Raw genomic sequence first — 16,377 nt, forward strand, 5'->3', positions numbered from 1 at the left:
GAGACACGCAGACTCCAAATATACAGCAGCAGGCATCGTCAGAGTTGGGATCGAACCCACGACCTCCTGTACACCAGGCGAGGTAGTCAACATCTCCTAGCCACCGTGATGATGATGATGATGAGAGAGACACGCAAACTCCAAATATACAGCAGCAGGCATCGTCAGAGTTGGGATCGAACCCACGACCTCCTGTCGACCAGGCGAGGTAGTCAACATCTCCTAGCCACCGTGATGATGATGATGAGAGAGATACGCAAACTCCAAATATACAGCAGCAGGCATTGTCAGAGTTGGGATCGAACCCACGACCTCCTGTAGACCAGGCGAGGTAGTCAACATCTCCTAGCCACCGTGATGATGATGAGAGACACGCAAACTCCAAATATACAGCAGCAGGCATTGTCAGAGTTGGGATCGAACCCACGACCTCCTGTAGACCAGGCGAGGTAGTCAACATCTCCTAGCCACCGTGATGATGATGATGAGAGACACGCAAACTCCAAATATACAGCAGCAGGCATTGTCAGAGTTGGGATCGAACCCACGACCTCCTGTACACCACGCGAGGTAGTCAACATCTCCTGGTCATCTAAAAGCCTGCATGAGGCTACACGGGGGGGGGGGGGGGGGGCTTTGTGTTTGTGTCTACCTGTGTGAGAAGTGGCAGGTGTGAAGTTGTACATTTAGTGGCTTTGCTGCAGTTACAGGTGTGTGTCTGTGTGTGTGTATCTGTGTATCTGTGTGTGTGTAGGCTGGCCTGCCTACGATCCATCATGGGTTTAACCAGGCTGGATTGTGTGAGGAGCTCACAAGTCCTTGAAAGATCTGGGCAAAGTCCCATCGGTGAGCTCCTCCGGCAGGCAAGGCTGCGTTGGCTGGGTCATGTAGCCCGCATGCCCAGCCACCGCATGCCTAAACAGCTTTTGTTCGGCCGGATCGAGGGGGCTAAACGGGCGCGGCACGGGCTAGAGAAGAGATGGAGTGATGTGGTACAGGAGGACGTGGAGCTGAGTGGACTTGCCGATGACTGGTACCAGCGGTGTCAAGATCGGCCTCAGTGGAGGAGGCTCGTGAAGGACGCTACTGGGCAGTTGGAGGCAGTCGCCCTCCGACAACAACGGAGGGCGGAGGAGCGACGCTCACAACAACGAGCGGAGCGCCGGGTGGCTAAAGCACAGCAAGTTGGCACAGTAGGGGGCACAGGTGGTGCATCAGCCAGTCATCTCGGTCATCTCAGTCAGTCGACCCGTGGCACCTGCTGGGTCTGCCCCGTGACCTCCTGCCAGCGGGCGTTCGACACTTCACGTGGCCTCAAGGTGCACATGGCCTGGCACAAGCGTCGTGGTGACGTCACCGCCACTTAGTGGCTGAATGGCAGTTGTTGTGTGTCACAGTTACAGGTGTGTCTGTGTCTGTCTGTGTGTGTGTGTCTGTGTCTGTCTGTGTGTGTGTCTGTCTGTGTGTGTGTCTGTCTGTGTGTGTGTCTTTGTGTGTGTGACAGTGTGTGTGTCTGTGTGTGTATCTGTGTGTGTCTGTGTGTGTGTCTGTATGTATCTGTGTGTGTATCTGTGTGACAATGTAGTAGTGTGTTGTTTTGAGAAGTGTGTATACAGTATAAGATGTGATCATTCAGATGGATGTATGATAGACAGTAGGTTGTATCAGCTGTGTGTGTGTATGTTAGACAGTGTCGTGTGCTTATTAAAAGTGTGCATATAAGAGACGTGATATTCCATTGAGGTGTGTGAATGTAAACATTGCACTGGTATGTATGTGTATGTAGGAGTGCATGATATACAGTAGGGTGTTGTCAGCTGTGTCTGTGTGTATGTTAGACAGTGTAGTGTTGTATCAAAAGAGGCGTGTGTGTAAACGTTATACTGGTGTGTGTGTGAGTGGTGTGTGTGTGTACAAGGTGTGTGTGTGTGGTGTGTGTGTGTGGTGTGTGTGTGGTGTGTGTGTGTGTTGTGTGTGTGTGTACAAGGTGTGTGTGAGTGGTGTGTGTGTGAGTGGTGTGTGTGTGGTGTGTGTGTGGTGTGTGTGTGTGTTGTGTGTGTGGTGTGTGAGTGGGGTGTGTGTGTGTGGTGTGTGTGTGAGTGGTGTGTGTGTGTACAAGGTGTGTGTGAGTGGTGTGTGTGTGTGGTGTGTGTGGTGTGTGTGTGGTGTGTGTGTGTACAAGGTGTGTGTGAGTGGTGTGTGTGTGTGGTGTGTGTGGTGTGTGTGTGGTGTGTGTGTGTACAAGGTGTGTGTGTGTGGTGTGTGTGAGTGGTGTGTGTGAGTGGTGTGTGTGTGAGTGGTGTGTGTGTGTGGTGTGTGTGTGTGGTGTGTGTGTGATGTGTGTGGTGTGTGTGTGTACAAGGTGTGTGTGAGTGGTGTGTGTGTGTGGTGTGTGTGTGGTGTGTGTGTGAGTGGTGTGTGTGTGTACAAGGTGTGTGTGAGTGGTGTGTGTGTGTGGTGTGTGTGGTGTGTGTGTGGTGTGTGTGTGTACAAGGTGTGTGTGTGTGGTGTGTGTGTGTGGTGTGTGTGTGTGGTGTGTGTGTGGTGTGTGTGTGTGTTGTGTGTGTGTGTACAAGGTGTGTGTGTGTGGTGTGTGTGTGTGGTGTGTGTGTGTGGTGTGTGTGTGGTGTGTGTGTGTGTTGTGTGTGTGTGTACAAGGTGTGTGTGAGTGGTGTGTGTGTGAGTGGTGTGTGTGTGGTGTGTGTGTGGTGTGTGTGTGTGTTGTGTGTGTGGTGTGTGAGTGGGGTGTGTGTGTGTGGTGTGTGTGTGTGGTGTGTGTGTGTGTTGTGTGTGTGGTGTGTGAGTGGGGTGTGTGTGTGTGGTGTGTGTGTGTGGTGTGTGTGTGAGTGGTGTGTGTGTGAGTGGTGTATGTGTGTACAAGGTGTGTGTGAGTGGTGTGTGTGTGAGTGGTGTGTGTGTGGTGTGTGTGTGGTGTGTGTGTGTGTTGTGTGTGTGGTGTGTGAGTGGGGTGTGTGTGTGTGGTGTGTGTGTGTGGTGTGTGTGTGAGTGGTGTGTGTGTGGTGTGTGTGTGTGGTGTGTGTGTGTGGTGTGTGTGTGAGTGGTGTGTGTGTGGTGTGTGTGTGTGGTGTGTGTGTGTGGTGTGTGTGTGTACAAGGTGTGGTGTGTGTGTTGTGTGTGTTTTGTGTGAGTGGTGTGTGTGAGTGGTGTGTGTGTGTTGTGTGTGTGTGTGTGGTGTGTGTGTGTGGTGTGTGAGTGGTGTGTGTGTGAGTGGTGTGTGTGTGAGTGGTGTGTGTGTACAAGGTCAGTGTGTGTGTGTACAAGGTGTGTGTGTACAAGGTGGGTGTGTGAGTGGTGTGTGTGTGTTGTGTGTGTTTTGTGTGTGAGTGGTGTGTGAGTGGTGTGTGTGTGTGTGGTGTGTGTGTGGTGTGTGAGTGGTGTGTGTGTGTGGTGTGTGAGTGGTGTGTGTGTGAGTGGTGTGTGTGTACAAGGTCAGTGTGTGTGGCGTGTGAGTGGTGTGTGTGTGTGATGTGTGAGTGGTGTGTGTGTGAGTGGTGTGTGTGTACAAGGTCAGTGTGTGTACAAGGTGTGTGTGTAAGTGGTGTGTGTGTGAGTGGTGTGTGTGTGAGTGGTGTGTGTGTGTGGTGTGTGTGAGTGGTGTGTGTGAGTGTTGTGTGTGTGTGTTGCGTGAGTGTGGTGTGTGAGTGTGGTGTGTGAGTGGTGTGTGTACAAGGTGTATGTGTGTGTGTTGTGTGAGTGTGTTGTGTGAGTGTGGTGTGTGAGTGTGGTGTGTGAGTGGTGTGTGTGTGAGTGGTGTGTGTGAGTGGTGTGTGTTGTGTGTGTGTGTTGTGTGAGTGTGGTGTGTGAGTGGTGTGTGTGTGAGTGGTGTGTGTGAGTGGTGTGTGTGAGTGTTGTGTGTGTGTGTTGTGTGAGTGTGGTGTGTGAGTGTGGTGTGTGAACAAGGTGTATGTGTGTGTGGTGTGTGAGTGGTGTGTGTGTGAGTGGTGTGTGTGTGAGTGGTGTGTGTGTGAGTGGTGTGTGTACAAGGTGTATGTGTGTGTGGTGTGTGAGTGGTGTGTGTGTGAGTGGTGTGTGTGAGTGGTGTGTGTGTGTGTTGTGTGTGTGTGTTGTGTGAGTGTGGTGTGTGAGTGGTGTGTGTGTGAGTGGTGTGTTATACAAGGTCAGTGTGTGTGTGTACAAGGTGTGGTGTGTGTTGTGTGTGTTTTGTGTGTGTGTGGTGTGTGAGTGGTGTGAGTGGTGTGTGTGTGGTGTGTGTGTGTGGTGTGTGTGTGTGGTGTGTGTGTGTGTGTACAAGGTGTGTGTGTGTGTGTTGTGTGTGTTTTGTGTGAGTGGTGTGGGTGTGAGTGGTGTGTGTGTGTTTTGTGTGAGTGGTGTGTGTGTGAGTGGTGTGTGTGTACAAGGTCAGTGTGTGTGTGTACAAGGTGTGTGTGTACAAGGTGGGTGTGTGAGTGGTGTGTGTGTGGTGTGTGTGTGTTGTGTGTGTTTTGTGTGTGAGTGGTGTGTGAGTGGTGTGTGTGTGGTGTGTGTGTGGTGTGTGTGTGGTGTGTGAGTGGTGTGTGTGTGTGGTGTGTAAGTGGTGTGTGTGTGAGTGGTGTGTGTGTACAAGGTCAGTGTGTGTGGTGTGTGTGTGGTGTGTGAGTGGTGTGTGTGTGTGATGTGTGAGTGGTGTGTGTGTGAGTGGTGTGTGTACAAGGTCAGTGTGTGTGTGTACAAGGTGTGTGTGTGTGTACAAGGTGTGTGTGTGAGTGGTGTGTGTGAGTGGTGTGTGTACAAGGTATATGTGTGTGAGTGGTGTGTGAGTGGTGTGTGTGTGTGGTGTGTGTGTGAGTGGTGTGTGTGAGTGGTGTGTGTGAGTGGTGTGTGTGTGTGTGGTGTGTGTGGTGTGTGTGAGTGGTGTGTGTGTGTGGTGTGTGTGTGGTGTGTGAGTGGTGTGTGTGTGTGTGGTGTGTGTGAGTGGTGTGTGTGAGTGGTGTGTGTGAGTGGTGTGTGTGAGTGGTGTGTGTGTGTGGTGTGTGTGTGGTGTGTGAGTGGTGTGTGTGTGAGTGGTGTGTGTGTGTGGTGTGTGTGAGTGGTGTGTGTGAGTGTTGTGTGTGTGTTGTGTGAGTGTGTTGTGTGAGTGTGGTGTGTGAATGTGGTGTGTGAGTGGTGTGTGTACAAGGTGTATGTGTGTGTGTGTGTGGTGTGTGAGTGGTGTGTGTGTGAGTGGTGTGTGTGAGTGGTGTGTGTGTGTTGTGTGTGTGTGTTGTGTGAGTGTGATGTGTGAGTGGTGTGTATGTGAGTGGTGTGTGTGAGTGGTGTGTGTGTGTGGTGTGTGTGAGTGGTGTGTGTGTGTGTTGTGTGTGTGTGTTGTGTGAGTGTGGTGTGTGAGTGGTGTGTGTGTGAGTGGTGTGTGTACAAGGTCAGTGTGTGTGTGTACAAGGTGTGGTGTGAGTGGTGTGTGAGTGGTGTGTGTACAAGGTGTATGTGTGTGTGTGGTGTGTGAGTGGTGTGTGAGTGGTGTGTGTGAGTGGTGTGTGTGTGTGTGGTGTGTGTGAGTGGTGTGTGTGTGTTGTGTGTGTGTGTTGTGTGAGTGTGGTGTGTGAGTGGTGTGTGTGAGTGGTGTGTGTGTGTTGTGTGTGTGTGTTGTGTTAGTGTGGTGTGTGTGAGTGGTGTGTGTGAGTGTGGTGTGTGTGAGTGGTGTGTGTGTGTGTACAAGGTCAGTGTGTGTGTTGTGTGTGTGTGTTGTGTGAGTGGTGTGTGTGTGAGTGGTGTGTGTGAGTGGTGTGTGTGTGTGTGGTGTGTGTGTGTGGTGTGTGTGGTGTGTGTGAGTGGTGTGTGTGAGTGGTGTGTGTGTGTGTGGTGTGTGAGTGGTGTGTGTGAGTGGTGTGTGTGTGTGGTGTGTGTGAGTGGTGTGTGTGAGTGGTGTGTGTGTGTGTGTGGTGTGTGTGAGTGGTGTGTGTGAGTGGTGTGTGTGAGTGGTGTGTGTGTGTGTACAAGGTCAGTGTGTGTGTTGTGTGTGTGTGTTGTGTGAGTGGTGTGTGTGAGTGGTGTGTGTGAGTGGTGTGTGTGTGTGTGGTGTGTGTGAGTGGTGTGAGTGTGGTGTGTGAGTGGTGTGTGTGTGTGTGGTGTGTGAGTGGTGTGTGTGTGAGTGGTGTGTGTGAGTGGTGTGTGTGTGTGGTGTGTGTGAGTGGTGTGTGTGTGTGTGTGTGTGAGTGGTGTGAGTGGTGTGTGTGAGTGGTGTGTGTGTGAGTGGTGTGTGTGAGTGGTGTGTGTGTGAGTGGTGTGTGTGTGAGTGGTGTGTGTGAGTGGTGTGTGTGAGTGGTGTGTGAGTGGTGTGTGTGTGAGTGGTGTGTGTGTGAGTGGTGTGTGTGAGTGGTGTGTGTGTGAGTGGTGTGTGTGTGAGTGGTGTGTGTGAGTGGTGTGTGTGTGAGTGGTGTGTGTGAGTGGTGTGTGTGTGAGTGGTGTGTGTGTGAGTGGTGTGTGTGTGAGTGGTGTGTGTGTGAGTGGTGTGTGTGAGTGGTGTGTGTGTGAGTGGTGTGTGTGTGAGTGGTGTGTGTGTGAGTGGTGTGTGTGAGTACAAGGTGTGTGTGTGAGTGGTGTGTGAGTGGTGTGTGAGTGGTGTGTGAGTGGTGTGTGTGTGAGTGGTGTATGTGTGAGTGGTGTGTGTGTGTTGTGTGAGTGGTGTGTGTGTGTACAAGGTGTGTGTGTGAGTGGTGTGTGAGTGGTGTGTGTGTGAGTGGTGTGTGAGTGGTGTGTGTGTGTTGTGTGAGTGGTGTGTGTGAGTACAAGGTGTGTGTACAAGGTGTGTGTGTGTACAATGTGTGTGTGAGTGGTGTGTGTGTGAGTGGTGTGTGTGTGTGTACAATGTGTGTGTGTGAGTGGTGTGTGTGTGAGTGGTGTGTGTGTGTGTACAATGTGTGTGTGTGAGTGGTGTGTGTGTGAGTGGTGTGTGTGTGAGTGGTGTGTGTGTGTACAATGTGTGTGTGTGTACAAGGTGTGTGTGTGAGTGGTGTGTGTGAGTGGTGTGTGTGTGTACAAGGTGTGTGTGTGTGTGTACAAGGTGTGTGTGAGTGGTGTGTGTGTGAGTGGTGTGTGTGTGTACAAGGTGTGTGTGTGTACAAGGTGTGTGTGTGAGTGGTGTGTGTGTGTGTGTACAAGGTGTGTGTGTGTACAAGGTGTGTGTGTGAGTGGTGTGTGTGAGTGGTGTGTGTGTGTGTGTACAATGTGTGTGTGAGTGGTGTGTGTGTGAGTGGTGTGTGTGTGTGTACAATGTGTGTGTGAGTGGTGTGTGTGTGAGTGGTGTGTGTGTGTGTACAAGGTGTGTGTGTGAGTGGTGTGTGTGTGTACAAGGTGTGTGTGTACAAGGTGTGTGTGCGAGTGGTGTGTGTGTGTACAAGGTGTGTGTGCGAGTGGTGTGTGTGAGTGGTGTGTGTGTGTACAAGGTGTGTGTGTGAGTGGTGTGTGTGAGTGGTGTGTGTGTGTACAAGGTGTGTGTGCGAGTGGTGTGTGTGAGTGGTGTGTGTGTGTACAAGGTGTGTGTGCGAGTGGTGTGTGTGAGTGGTGTGTGTGTGTACAAGGTGTGTGTGTGAGTGGTGTGTGTGAGTGGTGTGTGTGTGTACAAGGTGTGTGTGCGAGTGGTGTGTGTGAGTGGTGTGTGTGTGTACAAGGTGTGTGTGCGAGTGGTGTGTGTGAGTGGTGTGTGTGTGTACAAGGTGTGTGTGTGAGTGGTGTGTGTGAGTGGTGTGTGTGTGTGTACAATGTGTGTGTGTGTGTACAAGGTGTGTGTGTGAGTGGTGTGTGTGAGTGGTGTGTGTGTGTACAAGGTGTGTGTGTGTACAGTGTGTGTGTGTGAGTGGTGTGTGTGTGTACAAGGTGTGTGTGTGTGTACAATGTGTGTGTGTACAATGTGTGTGTGTACAATGTGTGTGTGTGTGTACAAGGTCAATGTGTGTGTGTGAGTGGTGTGTGTGTGTACAAGGTCAGTGTGTGTGTGAGTGTGAGTGGTGTGTGTGTGTGTACAAGGTGTGTGTGTGTACAGTGTGTGTGTGTACAAGGTGTGTGTGTGTACAAGGTGTGTGTGTGAGTGGTGTGTGTGTGTACAAGGTGTGTGTGTGTACAAGGTATATGTGTGAGTGGTGTGTGTGTGTGAGTGGTGTGTGTGTGTACAAGGTGTGTGTGTGTACAAGGTCAGTGTGTGTGAGTGGTGTGTGTGTGTACAATGTGTGTGTGTGAGTGGTGTGTGTGTGAGTGGTGTGTGTACAAGGTGTGTGTGTCTGTGAGTGGTGTGTGTGTGTGAGTGGTGTGTGTGTGTGTGAGTGGTGTGTGTGTGTGAGTGGTGTGTGTGTGTGTGAGTGGTGTGTGTGTGTGTGTGTACAAGGTGTGTGTGTGAGTGGTGTGTGTGTGTGTACAAGGTGTGTGTGTGAGTGGTGTGTGTGTGTACAAGGTGTGTGTGTGTGAGTGGTGTGTGTGAGTGGTGTGTGTGTGTACAAGGTGTGTGTGTGTGTGAGTGGTGTGTGTGTGTACAAGGTGTGTGTGTGTACAGTGTGTGTGTGTGAGTGGTGTGTGTGTGTACAGTGTGTGTGTGTGAGTGGTGTGTGTGTGTACAAGGTGTGTGTGTGTGAGTGGTGTGTGTGAGTGGTGTGTGTGTGTACAAGGTGTGTGTGTGTGTGAGTGGTGTGTGTGTGTACAAGGTGTGTGTGTGTACAGTGTGTGTGTGTGAGTGGTGTGTGTGTGTACAAGGTGTGTGTGTGTGAGTGGTGTGTGTGAGTGGTGTGTGTGTGTACAAGGTGTGTGTGTGTGTGAGTGGTGTGTGTGTGTACAAGGTGTGTGTGTGTACAGTGTGTGTGTGTGAGTGGTGTGTGTGTGTACAAGGTGTGTGTGTGTGAGTGGTGTGTGTGAGTGGTGTGTGTGTGTACAAGGTGTGTGTGTGTGAGTGGTGTGTGTGTGTACAAGGTGTGTGTGTGTACAATGTGTGTGTGTGAGTGGTCTGTGTGTGTACAAGGTCAGTGTGTGTGTGAGTGGTGTGTGTGTGTGAGTGATGTGTGTGTGTACAAGGTGTGTGTGTGTGTACAAGGTCAGTGTGTGTGTGAGTGGTGTGTGTGAGTGGTGTGTGTGAGTGGTGTGTGTGAGTGGTGTGTGTGTGAGTGGTGTGTGTGTGAGTGGTGTGTGTGTGTGAGTGGTGTGTGTGTGTACAAGGTCAGTGTGTGTGTGAGTGTGGTGTGTGTGTGTGTACAATGTGTGTGTGTGAGTGGTGTGTGTGAGTGGTGTGTGAGTGGTGTGTGTTTGAGTGGTGTGTGTGAGTGGTGTGTGTGTGAGTGGTGTGTGTGTGAGTGGTGTGTGTGTGAGTGGTGTGTGTGTGTGTGTACAATGTGTGTGTGTGTGTACAAGGTCAGTGTGTGTGTGAGTGGTGTGTGTGAGTGGTGTGTGTGAGTGGTGTGTGTGTGTGAGTGGTGTGTGTGTGTACAAGGTCAGTGTGTGTGTGAGTGTGGTGTGTGTGTACAATGTGTGTGTGTGAGTGGTGTGTGTGTGTGAGTGGTGTGTGTGAGTGATGTGTGTGAGTGGTGTGTGTGAGTGGTGTGTGTGTGTGTGTACAAGGTCAGTGTGTGTGTGTGTGTACAGTGTGTGTGTGTACAGTGTGTGTGTGTCCGCATCTCACCTGTAGTCGAGAAGGTGTTTGCGAAGTCTTGATCTTTCTCCTGCCAAGCGTAGACAACAGAGACACACACACACAGACACTATAATCAGAGAGACAGAGACACTCACACAGACAGAGACACACAGACAGACAGAGACACACACAGACAGAGACACACACACACAGACACTCTAATCAGAGAGACAGAGACACACACACAGACAGAGACACACACACAGACAGAGACACACACAGACAGAGACACACACACAGACACTCTAATCAGAGAGACAGAGACACTCACACAGACAGAGACACACAGACAGACAGAGACACACACAGACAGAGACACACACACACACAGAGACACTCTAATCAGAGAGACAGAGACACTCACACAGACAGAGACACACAGACAGACAGAGACACACAGACAGAGACACACACACACACACAGACACTCTAATCAGAGAGACAGAGACACACACACAGACAGAGACACACAGACAGACAGAGACACACACAGACAGAAACACACACACACACAGAGACACTCTAATCAGAGAGACAGAGACACACACACAGACAGAGACACACACACAGACAGAGACACACACAGACAGAGACACACACACAGACACTCTAATCAGAGAGACAGAGACACTCACACAGACAGAGACACACAGACAGACAGAGACACACACAGACAGAGACACACACACACACAGACACACACACACAGAGACACTCTAATCAGAGAGACAGAGACACTCACACAGACAGAGACACACAGACAGACAGAGACACACAGACAGAGACACACACACACACACAGACACTCTAATCAGAGAGACAGAGACACACACACAGACAGAGACACACAGACAGACAGAGACACACACAGACAGAAACACACACACACACAGAGACACTCTAATCAGAGAGACAGAGACACACACACAGACAGAGACACACACACAGACAGAGACACACACAGACAGAGACACACACACAGACACTCTAATCAGAGAGACAGAGACACTCACACAGACAGAGACACACAGACAGACAGAGACACACACAGACAGAGACACACACACACACAGATACACTCTAATCAGAGAGACAGAGACACTCACACAGACAGAGACACACAGACAGACAGAGACACACAGACAGAGACACACACACACACAGACACTCTAATCAGAGAGACAGAGACACACACACAGACAGAGACACACAGACAGACAGAGACACACACAGACAGAAACACACACACACAGAGACACTCTAATCAGAGAGACAGAGACACTCACACAGACAGAGACACACAGACAGACAGAGACACACACACACACACAAAGACACTCTAATCAGAGAGACAGAGACACTCACACAGACAGAGACACACAGACAGACAGAGACACACACAGACAGAGACACACACACACAGAGACACTCTAATCAGAGAGACAGAGACACTCACACAGACAGAGACACACAGACAGACAGAGACACACACAGACAGAGACACACACACACACACAGACACTCTAATCAGAGAGACAGAGACACACACACAGACAGAGACACACAGACAGACAGAGACACACACAGACAGAACACACACACACACACACAGAGACACTCTAATCAGAGAGACAGAGACACACACACAGACAGAGACACACAGACAGACAGAGACACACACAGACAGAGACACACACACACACAGACACTCTAATCAGAGAGACAGAGACACACACACAGACAGAGACACACAGACAGACAGAGACACACACAGACAGAGACACACACACACAGAGACACTCTAATCAGAGAGACAGAGACACACACACAGACAGAGATACACAGACAGACAGAGACACACAGACAGACAGAGACACACACAGACAGAGACACACACACACACACAGAGACACTCTAATCAGAGAGACAGAGACACACACACAGATAGAGACACACAGATAGACAGAGACACACACAGACAGAAACACACACACACACAGAGACACTCTAATCAGAGAGACAGAGACACTCACACAGACAGAGGCACACAGACAGACAGAGACACACACAGACAGAAACACACACACAGACACTCTAATCAGAGAGACAGAGACACTCACACAGACAGAGACACACAGACAGACAGAGACACACACAGACAGAGACACACACACAGACACTCTAATCAGAGAGACAGAGACACTCACACAGACAGAGACACACAGACAGACAGAGACACACACAGACAGAGACACACACACACAGAGACACTCTAATCAGAGAGACAGAGACACTCACACAGACAGAGACACACAGACAGACAGAGACACACACAGACAGAGACACACACACACACACAGACACTCTAATCAGAGAGACAGAGACACACACACAGACAGAGACACACAGACAGACAGAGACACACACAGACAGAAACACACACACACACACAGAGACACTCTAATCAGAGAGGCAGAGACACACACACAGACAGAGACACACAGACAGACAGAGACACACACAGACAGAGACACACACACACACAGACACTCTAATCAGAGAGACAGAGACACACACACAGACAGAGACACACAGACAGACAGAGACACACACAGACAGAGACACACACACACAGAGACACTCTAATCAGAGAGACAGAGACACACACACAGACAGAGATACACAGACAGACAGAGACACACAGACAGACAGAGACACACACAGACAGAGACACACACACACACACAGAGACACTCTAATCAGAGAGACAGAGACACACACACAGATAGAGACACACAGATAGACAGAGACACACACAGACAGAAACACACACACACACAGAGACACTCTAATCAGAGAGACAGAGACACTCACACAGACAGAGGCACACAGACAGACAGAGACACACACAGACAGAAACACACACACACACAGAGACACTCTAATCAGAGAGACAGAGACACACACACAGACAGAGACACACAGACAGAGACACACAGACAGACAGAGACACACACAGACAGAGACACACACACACACACAGACACTCTAATCAGAGAGACAGAGACACACACACAGACAGAGACACAGACAGACAGAGACACACACAGACAGAAACACACACACACACACACAGACACTCTAATCAGAGAGACAGACACACACAGACAGAGACACACAGACAGAGACACACACACACACACACAGAGACACTCTAATCAGAGAGACAGAGACACACACACAGACAGAGACACACAGACAGACAGAGACACACACAGACAGAAACACACACACACAGAGACACTCTAATCAGAGAGACAGAGACACACACACAGACAGAGACACACAGACAGACAGAGACACACACAGACAGAGACACACACACACAGAGACACTCTAATCAGAGAGACAGAGACACACACACAGACAGAGACACACAGATAGACAGAGACACACACACACACAGAGACACTCTAATCAGAGAGACAGAGACACTCACACAGACAGAGACACACAGACAGACAGAGACACACACAGACAGAAACACACACACACACACACAGACACTCTAATCAGAGAGACAGAGACACACACACAGACAGAGACACACACACAGAGACACTCTAATCAGAGAGACAGAGACACACACAGACAGAGACACACAGACAGACAGAGACACACACAGACAGAAACACACACACACAGAGACACTCTAATCAGAGAGACAGAGACACTCACACAGACAGAGACACACAGACAGACAGAGACACACACACACACACAAAGACACTCTAATCAGAGAGACAGAGACACACACACAGACAGAGACACACAGACAGACAGAGACACACACAGACAGAAACACACACACACACACAGAGACACTCTAATCAGAGAGACAGAGACACTCACACAGACAGAGACACACAGACAGACAGAGACACACACAGACAGAGACACACACACACAGAGACACTCTAATCAGAGAGACAGAGACACCCACACAGACAGAGACACACAGACAGACAGAGACACACACAGACAGAGACACACACACAGAGACACTCTAATCAGAGAGACAGAGACACACACACAGACAGAGACACACAGACAGACAGAGACACACACAGACAGAGACACACACAGACAGAGACACACACACACAGAGACACTCTAATCAGAGAGACAGAGACACCCACACAGACAGAGACACACAGACAGACAGAGACACACACAGACAGAGACACACATACACAGAGACACTCTAATCAGAGAGACAGAGACACACACACAGATACACACAGACAGACAGAGACACACACACAGAGACACACAGACAGACAGAGACACACACAGACAGAGACACACACACACACACAGAGACACTCTAATCAGAGAGACAGAGACACCCACACAGACAGAGACACACAGACAGACAGAGACACACACAGACAGAGACACACACACAGAGACACACACACAGAGACACTCTAATCAGAGAGACAGAGACACACACACAGACAGAGACACACAGATAGAGACACACAGACACGCAGGCAGACACAGGGACAGAGAGACACACAGAGAGACACACACAGAGACACACAGACAGAAACACTCAGACAGACAGACAGAGACACACAGACAGAGACACACACACACAGAGACACTCTAATCAGAGAGACAGAGACACCGGGAGATGCAAAGACACGCACACAGAGACACACAGATAGAGACACACAGACACGCAGGCAGACACAGGGACAGAGAGACACACAGAGAGACACACACAGAGACACACAGACAGAGACACAGAGAGACACACACAGAGACACACACACAGACACACAGAGAGAGAGACACAGAGACACACACACAGACACACAGAGAGAGAGACACAGAGACACACACACAGAGATACAGAGAGACACACAGAGAAACTCACACAGAGACACACACACAGACAGAGACACACAGACAGACAGAGACACACACAGACAGAGACACACACAGACAGAGAGAGAGAGAGACACACACAGAGACACACACGCAAACACACACACACACAAACACACACACAGAGACACACACACACAGAGACACACACAGACACACAGATAGACACACACAGATAGACACACACAGAGACACACACACAGATACAGAGAGAGACACAGAGACACACAAACACACACACAGACACACACAGAAAGACGCACACAGAGAGAGACACAGAGACACACACACAAACACACACACACAAACACACACACACAGAGACACACACAGAGAGACACACACAGAGAGACACAGAGACACAGACACACACAGAGAGACGCACACACAGAGACACACACACACACAGAGACACACACACAGACACACACAGAGACGCACACACAGAGAGACACAGACACACACACAGAGACACACAGATAGACACACACAGAGAGACACACAGAGAGACGCACACAGAGAGACACAGACACACACACAGAGACACACAGATAGACACACACACAGATAGACACACACAGAGACACACACAGAGAGACACACACAGAGAGACACAGACACACACACAGAGACACACAGATAGACACACACACACAGACACACACAGAGAGACACACAGAGAGACACACACACAGAGACACAGACACACACACAGAGACACACAGAGAGACACAGAGACACACACACACACAGACACACACAGAGAGACACACAGAGACACACACACAGACACACACAGAGAGACACACAGAGACACACACACAGACACACACAGAGAGACACACACAGAGAGACACACACACAGAGACACACACAGAGAGACACACACACAGAGACACAGACACACACACAGACACACACAGAGAGACACACAGAGACACACACACAGACACACACAGAGAGACACACAGAGAGACGCATACAGAGAGACACAGACACACACACAGAGACACACAGATAGACACACACACAGACACACACACAGACACACACAGAGAGACACACAGAGACACACACACAGACACACACACAGACACACACAGAGAGACACACAGAGACACACACACAGACACACACACAGACACACACACAGAGACACACACAGAGAGACACAGACACACAGACACACACAGAGAGACACACAGAGAGACACACACACACACAGAGAGACACACACAGAGAGACGCAGCGAACCACGGACCTCACAGCTCAGCCTCCAACTTTGCGCCTCTTCCTGCTACTCGCGCTCTTAACCCCCCCCTCGCCTCCCCCTCCCCCCTCGACCGCCAACACCAAACAAAGACAAAGATCCCCCGTGTAGCCTCTAGCATACTTGGGGCAAGTGCTGTTAGCGAGCAGCAAGCAGCGCCTACGAAGGAGACAAAGACAAAGCTCCCCCGTGTAGCCTCTAGCAGACTGATGGGGCAAGTGCTGTTAGCGAGTAGCAGCAGCGCCTATGAAGGAGACAAAGACAAAGATCCCCCGTGTAGCCTCTAACAGACTGATGGAGCAAGTGCTGTTAGCGAGCGCCTATGAAGGAGACAAAGACAAAGGTCTCCCGTGTAGCCTCTAGCAGACTGTCGGGGCAAGTGCTGTGAGCGGAACTGTGGGCACACAACGTGGGGGTGACGCCAGCAGCCACGTCCCGACCGCCTTTGTCTCTCTCTCCCCCCGGCGGCGACGTTTTTTTTTAGGCTGAGTCGACCTAGCGGAGGGCTCAGGGACCCGATTCAGAT

At 50.4% G+C, this 16,377-nt stretch overlaps 1 protein-coding gene across 1 annotated transcript in view; it reads right to left on the reverse strand.

The window, feature by feature from the left end:
* AK3 (adenylate kinase 3) overlaps positions 1–15,900 on the reverse strand; it is a 42,806-nt gene extending 26,906 nt beyond the window's left edge. The window contains exons 1-2 of the mRNA XM_078622762.1: positions 15,843–15,900; positions 9,614–9,653 (exon numbers count right to left, since the gene is read on the reverse strand). The gene's annotated coding sequence lies outside the window, so the exon portion shown is untranslated. The remainder of the gene's footprint in view (positions 1–9,613; positions 9,654–15,842) is intronic.
* Between the last annotated feature and the right edge of the window lie 477 nt (positions 15,901–16,377).

This window comes from Lampetra planeri, unplaced genomic scaffold, assembly GCF_965212315.1.
Source record: "Lampetra planeri unplaced genomic scaffold, kcLamPlan1.2.h2 scaffold_176, whole genome shotgun sequence".
Classification (NCBI taxonomy): domain Eukaryota; kingdom Metazoa; phylum Chordata; class Hyperoartia; order Petromyzontiformes; family Petromyzontidae; genus Lampetra; species Lampetra planeri.